Source organism: Cyprinodon variegatus, unplaced genomic scaffold (genome assembly GCF_000732505.1).
Source record: "Cyprinodon variegatus isolate N-32 unplaced genomic scaffold, C_variegatus-1.0 Scaffold1042, whole genome shotgun sequence".
Taxonomy (NCBI): Eukaryota; Metazoa; Chordata; class Actinopteri; order Cyprinodontiformes; family Cyprinodontidae; genus Cyprinodon; species Cyprinodon variegatus.
This window is the reverse complement of record NW_015151495.1, coordinates 34,325-43,706: the sequence shown is the minus strand read 5'-3', so window position 1 is coordinate 43,706 and position 9,382 is coordinate 34,325.

Here is a 9,382-nt window from a genome sequence, read left to right as displayed (position 1 = left end):
ATTCAATTCAATTCAATTCAGTTTATTTATATAGCGCCAAATTCACAACACATGTCATCTCAAGGCACTTCACAGTTCAACCAGATCATACACAGTTATTAATGTGTTATTGCACTGCAAGACCATGTGACTTTGGAGTCTCTGTGAAGCCTCCAAAAAGCCCTGCTTGCCTGATCTTTGAGTTTCCATGGCCGGTCCTGTCTTGCCAGGTTTATTGTGGTGCAATTTGTTTTCTGTTTGACAATGATACATTTAATGACACTCCTGAAGAATATTAAAGATTGTATTTTATCAATGACCACACAGTGACTTTATGTTAAGAAATGGAAATGTCATGACAGCTGTACAAAACAAAATTTTGTTTAGTATACACTCTGTGTATACAACATGACAATAAAAGTTTAAGTAAAGAGTCTAAGTGAAGGTAATAGGTTGTGTTGAACTTTTAGGGGCTTGATAGCAAGGAGGCTACTAATCTACTTTTATCATTATTTTTCTTTGAATACATATTTTTTTACATTTACATCTACATTTGCACTAGTTTAGATTATTTCACCCAGATTCATCTCAAACGTTAGCTTAAACAACACAAATTATAAGGTTGAAGGTAAACAAAGGGGTATTAATTAAAAGGGAGGTGAATACTTTACAGGGATCTTAAACTGGAGTTTAGTTTTAGGTGTCACAAAAGAAGAGAAAAGTTGTATTGTAACATTAAACATGTATTTTTTACATGTTGCTGAGTAAGTAACATTTGTTCTTGCCTGATTTTGTTAAACTAACAGTGTAAATAAGTAATTCAGATGGCTGTTCTTTACTCAAATACAGTAATCTGGGATTTTGAATAGCTACGCCGAATCTATTATGTATACATTAGCTCTGGGTTGTTATGGAAACAACATGCACTGCAAGAATTAAGAAACAACATGTGCTTTATGCTTAACTGGTGCTGCTTAACAGAAACCATTAAATCTCCTCATTAGCAGCAGTTTGTTAGCAAGTAAATTAAGGACCTGAATAAAGACTAAGCATGTATTACAGTCAGCAGAGGCTGCTGCTCATTCTAAGCTGGGTCCTGCAGAAGGAGTATTGTGTGTAAAGAGACTTGTTGCTGTCTACTGTTGCCACATGCTTGCTCAGGACAAGGGTGAACTGAAAGATGTCTTTCAATTAAAGACTCCTGAGTATTTTTAAAATCTCCTGAAGCTTTTTTGTGTTTCCATTATGAAATCTTACAGCTGAGAAACTGTTTATTTGATACCAAAACAGAGGCCTATTTCACAGAGTAAAGTGATAAAGCGAAGGTTGATCTAGCCTGATCAGTGCATCCTGGATGTTTCACCAAGGCCGGGTAAGGCCCAATGCGTACATCATTAATGGAATTGGGTTTAAAAACTTTCTTATCCTTTTTTTGTTCCACATCCTGTCAATATTCATCCAGAACTAATATGACCGGTCCAATGAGGACCTAGCAGCAGGTCAAGATGAGACATTGGGACATTTTTCAGCCTGGTGGCATCAGAAAAAAATGTGGACTGTAATGCACTGATGTCTTAAAAGGTGACCGGACACATTTTGTCTTACTTATTTTAGGTGTTTTAAAAAAAAGGCTCATCCCTCTAATTCACACCACCAGACCCTTAACTTAGATTAAAGGAGGCGTGTTTAAGAAGAGAAACAGAAAAGGACAGATTTGGGAATCATGCACTGAGCCATGCCACTTTCTATCACTGCTGCTACAGATACAGTCAGCCTCACAGATCATATAAAGGAATCAGATGCCTTTAGGTAATTTAATTCATATTATAAATGTATGAATGTTAGAGGCCTAACTATAACTAATTCTGGCCTGAACATTAGGATTTTCCGTTAACCATCATCCTATCTCTCTAATAAACTTATGACAAAGCTTACTGTTGCGTAAAGACTTCAGCAGAATCAACGTTTGCTCCGCTTACTGACTAATGCAACCTCACACTCCCTTAATCTCTTTTTGACTATTTGACCTGATGTGACGAGTACATTTCTCCTCTGTGAGATCAATACAGTCAATCAATCAATAAATCAATAAATATAAAGATGGAATCGTCCTGCCTCTTTGACTTTGATTGATGTGTGACAGTTGAAAAAAATTCATGATTTGCTTAAAGCTACAGTGTGTAATTTTCAGCGACATCTAACGTCCAGACTACAGACCGCAGCAACATGAACATCTCCCCCCAACCGCTTCTACCCCCCAACAGTATGGCGAGCGTTACGGGACAAAATGTCTTCCACGACGTCCGCATCACCTACCTTCTCAAGTGATGAGGTTTGTTTACATAGATAATTTTATAGATAGTATTTCATTAGTCTGTGTAGGGTATAGATTTCATGTAGACTTAAACAACTTGCCGTAGTTACTTTCGAGCGTAATGGGCGATCTCGCAATCGCTAGTTTGTTGGCTCTGCGCTGCCGTAGCGCAAAGATGTCTGCCTCCATGGCTGCGAGACCCGCTCCTATGTAATTATAAATAACGAATTCTAAGGCAACGCAAATGTTAAGGTTAAGAGGCTGAGCTCGTAGATGATGATAAATAACATAGTTATGTATAATATATTATATTTCTGACTGTATATCCCTGTAATTATTACACACTGTAGCTTTAAGCAGAAGAACATGGAATTGTAAATCAACTGTAAATTAAATATATCTGTAATTAATAATAATAATAATAATAATACTGATAATAGTAATAATAATATATATTTAAAGTTTTAATGAATTAGTAACATTTAAAACATTATTTCATTAGTTGTTGTATTGTGGCACTCGACATTCTACATACAAGATTCTTAATTACACATCAGTTTTTTTTTGGGGTTTTTTTTTTTTTTTCAAAACATAAAGGCAAAAGGAGAGAGAAATATCAGCTGTGCTGCTGCCATCAACATTATTGTTTATAGATTTTGGAGATCGGTCTGCTTTTCCAGTGTAGTCCTGTTTCTCTGACTGTGACTGGCCGGATGTGCTCTCTTCATCCTCTAACATGGGAGCTGGCTCAGAGCTCGTCTGCCTGGCTGTGTGTTTCCTGGACCGGGACGACTTTTACAGCTGCCTTTTGTATCTCTGCTTCTGTCTCTTTGAACCCCAGTCGACCTTAACAGATGGCCGCTCACACTGACACTGGTTCTGCTGGAGGTTTCTTCCTGTTAAAAGGGAGTTTTTCCTCTCGACTGTCGCTACAAGCATGCTTAGTGTGAGGGATTGCCTTCGAGTCGATGCAATCAACTGGTTTTCCTTAGATAGAAAACTTTGAATCAATTTGACTGAATGATCTGGTGAACTGTAAAGTGTCTTGAGATGACATGTGTTGTGAATTGGTGCTATAGAAATAAACTGAATTGAATTAAATTGAATTAAAAAAGCAGAGCGTTGACATAAACCGAGATCTATAAGTACCCAGAACTAATTCACATACCGTACTCAAGTATTTCGGTATTTTGACTCTTTCTTACCTGAAGAAACACTCAGATTATACTGGAGTCACTGGGTGCATCAAAGATGGTGAAGAAGCTCAGTACAGAGAGCTGGTGAACCGCTATGTGGAATAGTGTGGAAACAATCATCTGACTCTGAATGTCAACAAAACAAGGGAGATGATTGTAGATTTCAGAAGAAAAAGGAACAAGTTGCATCATGTTAACATCAAGGGAGAAGAAGTTGAGGTGGTTGAGGAGTATAAATGCCATGGTATTTACCTGGAAAACAAACTGGCCAGGAGACACAACTGTGAATCTATAAGAATGGACATAGCAGATTGTACTTCTAGAGGAAGCTTAGGTCCTTCAGCATTGGCAACAAGGTATCTTCTATAAGTCTGTCGTGGACAGTGTGATCTATTCCTCCATCATCTGCTGGGATAACAGTATCAGAGCAAATTACTTAAAAAAGCTAATAAATAAGGCCGGCTCTGTTCTAGCAATTCCTCTAGAACCTCTGGAGATTATTTCACAAAGAAGAAATCTTCATAAAGGGAAGAAGATCATGGGCAACAAGGAGCAAGATTTTTTAACAACAACAAAGTGTCTTTAGTCAGTGGCTTCTCCAGATCTGGTGCAAGAAAGAATGCTACAGGAGATCCTTCCTACTGTACCTGTGGCTATCAACACCTACAACAACTGGTTAAAAAAAATAAAAAAAAAAGAGTTACTGAAACATTTAATTTTCTTTTGGGATAAATAAAGTATTTTTGAACTGAATTGAGTACAATAGTAAAAATCACACAATCCTCTGTGTAATGGTAAAGGTAAGGGTCCGCTTTGTGCAGGGCTGCAGTCTGCACAGGCAGCAGATGTCATCCACAGAAAACCAGTAACTCTAAAGCAGGTACATTTTTTTTGGAAATTTGAAATATGGACACACCATTTTTAAAGAATGACACATGTCTGAAACAACCTTCATGGCCTACGAGAGTAAAAGCACATCTACCTGTTTATCAGCCACAGTTGTTGGCTATTAATAGTTTTTCTTTCAAACTTAGAACAACAGTTGTCTTTAAAAACACATAAAACTGAAACAATTTTAAGATAGCAAATTATAAATTTGTAACAGTATTTGTAACAAAAATATGTAATAGTGCTTTTTATTGAAGGCTAATAAAAAAAAAAGTCTGTTGGTTTTCTGATCAGTGTGAGGCTGACTGAATGAAAAGAGTAGCAGTTGGGTGCTAGCCTGGTCTGGAGGAGATGAACTGCACAGATTAAATCCCCATAGTAATGGATGTGTTACTGCTTTTGTGAAACAGATTCAAGGCTTTATTAAGCCCAGATACCCAAAATAATTTGGCTTAATCCCTTATTTTGTTTTTTGAAATCTGCCTTAGGTCGTCTTCCTCCTGCAAGCATCAATTTAAGACTTAAGCTCCTATGGATCCATCAGAATAATCAAGAATCCAATGTTTTTGGAGAAGGGACTACTTTTTTAAACTTTTTAAATAGGCTAATATACATTGGAGACGGCCTTTGGCACATGCAAAGACTCAAACTGAGCTATTAGGTCTTTGCAAATTTTGGGTTATATTATTGGGAGATCCAATAAGGGAACACTGGAAACTTGGGACTTCAGTTGGTGGGAAAATAAGGAAACCCATCTCAGATGGAGAGAGAGCATCAGGTATTTCCTATTTGCCATCATGTTAATCAACTGCTGTATTTCTACCCTTAAAGTTATAGTTTAATATTAGAACACGGTAAAGACTCAATTGTTTCTATTATACACTAAAATGTAAAACCCTTAAAATAAAGATTTTATGCTTTGTTTTTACCATCACTGTACAAATCATCCAAATAATAGACTGTTGGAAAGGGGAACATGAGGGCTAAATCATATTAATAGTTCAGCAAAGGTAAACAAAAAGCTTGTTTAATAAACGAATGGTTCATATGCTGGTAAAATTAATCATATTGCATTCCTTTTATGCTAAATGGGTTTGTTTTTCACACTTCCTTCTCCTCTGTTGCATGCAAACAATCTCCAATAGTTTCAGTCTAAGGTCATACCTTTTTAAGGTCAACAATCAGACTACTTCAGTGGAGAAGTATTGCTCAGGGGGTTAGCTGTATTTTTTTTTTTTTAACAGCATAATCAGCTGTTCCTTTTTGTAAACAGCTGTCCTGTTGACATGGGAACTGGTCAAAACAGATTCTGAGTGCCAGAGGAACCAGAAGAAATCATTTAGTCAGCACGGAAACCAAATCAGGATGGAGATTTCTTAGACACACCATGAAAACAAAAGAAAAAAACACAACCCTGACATAACAGTTCCACCAGCTGGATGTGGGAGGGTGTTAAGCCCCTGGCCTACGACAAATTAAGAGTGGTGAATGTAAACAACGATGGTCCTAAGACATGTGAATCATATAATTAAATGCAACCAGGGCTGCATAATCTCAGGAAAACATGGTATTGCAATGTTGTTGCTGTGAATGCCGATATTTATCTGACTACTTGTTTAATATCATATGGTTTCCTGTAAGATTTAGCACCCAGCTACTAAAATATGGAGTGCATTTTGTTCCATCTTTGTTGCAAGCAACTAATAGGCTTTGTAAACGGGAGTTCTTCTTAATCAAAAAGAGTTTTCAGAGATTTTTTCTCAGATTAATTTTTTTTTTTTTTTTAGAAAATATTGCCCTTTTTTTTATAGAAATGCACATTCACCCCTCATTCTAGAATCACAAATCAAATCTGAAAAGAGAAATAATTTCATTTAAAAAAGGAAATATGCAAATAATAAAAAGAAACCAATAAAAAAAGAATTGACATAAAAACAACATCATTCTTTTGGTTAAGATGTTTTTCAAAGTTCCATCTCTGAATTACACTTTCTTCAAATTTCCATTTAGAAAACCTTTTCTTTGCTAGCAAAAATAATCAAACCAAATTCCTCCATAGTCAAATAGATAATTTGAACACAGAGTTGGAAAAGCATTGTCCATGAAATAAAACATCCAACTAAAAATTAAATCCCAGCAATACCCTGTAAGCGAGATATTGCAAACTTAGATATTGTGTTGATGATTGTTATTGTGGTTACTATATTTAATGCCTATACATGCAACACACACTCAAGCAAACACCTTGTGATTCTCTGAAATTGTGCCTGGTACTATAGCTCTGACCAAAGTAGACCACTGGTATGTTTTTATCAAAAACTACGCAGCAATTTGACAAAAAAAATGCATGAGTTTGACACTAAGAGAGACAACTGTAAAACCCCTCAACTTGGTGGAAAATACACAATACAGTTTACCAGTAGCCCCCCTTAGCTTTGAGCAGTCTTAGGAGTGTGGTTCTTCTGCCTGTATAGACATCCATTCAAGTGAACTTCCCAAATGTAGGACTGCAGCAGTCTATCAGCCTTTATAGCACTGCAGTGGGGGGCATTACATGTCCCTGTGATGTTTCTCTAGGATTGTTTGCAGAGAGGGTGATGCAGCCTGGAGTCTGCACAGTTGGATAAAACTTCATCATCTTTCACCAATGTTCCAAATTAATGTCATGGCTTATGGCATGACACAACGCACACGTTGTTTTTGTATGCAGCTAGCAGGACAGACTCACATAAACACAATAAATAAACAGTATTCAATAGACGTACCCATTTTAGAAGTTCGAAATTACAGAAACCCGATCAAATAAAATCTTGGTTTGCTTTAAGCTTGTAAAACTTAAACTACAGATTTACTTACATAGCTTGGCTTGTTATACTGGAGCAATTTTCAGTGCATACTTTCCAATGAATAGTAAATCTCACATAATGGGCAGTTAAGAAAGGAACCCTCTATGAAGCCAGTATGGCAGCCTAAACAAAAACAAGCCATGCATTACAGCTTTAAGCTGATCAGGGCAAAGGCCACCATCTGTGTCCTACTCATGGACACAAGCCTCATCTGCCAAAGACTGTCATTCATCAAAAAAGTACCCCTTTAACACAAAAAAATGAAGGATCTCACCTACACCTAGCCAATGGAATACAGACAATTGCTCAAAATACCAACAAAGCCAAGGGATTCCTCCACACAGGAAGACTGTTCCTGTCTTTATTAACATCTGTCCAGACCCCATCCAACCCAGTGGTCTTTGCACAACAGAAACCCTGAAATTCAATTCAATTCCGTTTATTTAAATAGCACCAATTCACAACACAACATCTCAAGGCACTTCACAGTTCCTCAGATCAAACAGTCAAATTGATTCAAAGGAAAACCGGTTGATTGCATCAATGACTCAATGAGTCGAAGGCAATCCCTCACACTAAGCATGCTTTTAGCGACAGTGGAGAAGAAAAACTCCCTTTTATCAGGAAGAATCCTCCAGCACATCCAGCCAGCCACAGTCAGAGAAACAGGACTACACTGTAAAATACGTAAGAAGCAAAACAGGCCTCCAACATCTGTAAAAAATGGTGTTGAGGGCAGTAGCACAGCTGATATTTCTCTCCAGGATGGTGTCATAGCCAAACAGAAACAGACGAGGTGAAAAGCCCAAGCCTACCTCACCAATGTCCCTCCAAGACCGGCCATCCCAGGGATGTCACCATGCTGTCAAAGTCAGCCACAGACACAGCAGCTCTATAAAGTCAGAGCATCACCACAGGAGCATTATAAACACATTTCACCTACTGTATGTACTGCCCAAAGAATCCCTGCTGGGCCATCAACTTAAGGGATAAATCGAGAGTAACTGTCAAATGTATTAAAATCATTGTGATATATGCCTCTGAATGGAATTAACAATCCTTAATACCAATAGACCCTCTCTATAGACATCTTGGTCATGTTTTTTTCATCAGGTGTCATTATTACTTATTGCTCCTTTAAGTACAACAGAACCACAAACATCCCAAGCCAAGATGCAGGTTGCTCCCATCATTAGCAAAGCTACCTTAAATTAGCCATTAAAATGTTATCCATGGTTATCCCTTGCAAGTAGGGTTTGCTGTTTAATATATTTGGCTCAGGAACAATTGCTCACAAAATTTGATTTAATGTGAGCATGGCAACAAACACATGAATCTTAAAAGCAAAGCATGAAAATTTATTTTTCCCCCAGGGTTGGGCTCACATCTTCTCCCAATATTATATCTTCTCTTATCCTTGCCTGCTCGTAATTTATCCAAAATATCTGCACGCTTCAACCTGCAAATGGTTTTATTTTAGTAATTTGTACACAAATCAAAGACCATCTAACTTTGAGTTACTGACGTTGCTGGCGGTAAACTATTAATTCATAAAATTCTTCCCCAAACAAACTGTTGCTGTCTGATTTATTCTTTATTCCAAAGTATGACAACCTTGATTGTTCACAGAAGGATACAGATAATTCATAGGTTCTCGTTAAATGGTACAAATAAAGCCGTGTTGGTCAAGCTGTTGGGCTAAAATTGAACCTTAAAAGGTATATACTCTTGTGAAAACACTAAAGACAGTTGATAACAGGGACCGACAGTGACTGCTTGTGTAAAAGTTATAGCTCTATTCGAATTAAGGACAGCCTAGCATAAATATGGATCAATCTGTCACCAATAATAATAAAAACATGCATGTTCTAAAATGTGATGTTTTCTCAAAGTTTTAATCATGAATTTAATTAATCAAAAGGGTTTTTGCTCTATACAGCATTATTATAGGACAAGTTTATAAAAATATGCACTTTTACATTTATTCTGATTTTGTTAACACTATAGCAAGGCTAAACAAAATCAAAACTAGACAGTTACATACTGTAAGCAAAAAAATAACGATTGACATCAAATGTGTAACCTGTATTCCGAACTTCTAAACCTCTATTTCTAAAGATGAAACATCTGATGTGACGTGTATGTTAATCTTGAATGTA